Consider the following 285-nt stretch of genomic DNA (forward strand, 5'->3'; position numbering starts at 1 on the left):
GCCGGCCGGCCGGGGGAGGGGAGCGGGGGCCGGGGCGGAGCTCGCCCCTACCGTAGTGTGTGGAGTAGCAGCGCCCCAGGGCCGGCCCTTGCCCTGCGGCGGGGCGGGAGGCCGGGCTGATGGCGAGGGCAGAGGGACCTAGTGGTCGGCGCAAGCAGCTGGCGTAGGGCTCCGCTGGGCTCTGTTTGCCCACGTCTGCCCAGTGGGAGCTCGGGTTCTTCTGGGGTGGGGCCAGACCCGCTCTGTGCCTCCCCGCCCGCAGCCTGTAAAACGATTGAAATACAC

This window comes from Carettochelys insculpta, chromosome 11 (genome assembly GCF_033958435.1).
Source record: "Carettochelys insculpta isolate YL-2023 chromosome 11, ASM3395843v1, whole genome shotgun sequence".
In the NCBI taxonomy this organism is placed as follows: Eukaryota; Metazoa; Chordata; order Testudines; family Carettochelyidae; genus Carettochelys; species Carettochelys insculpta.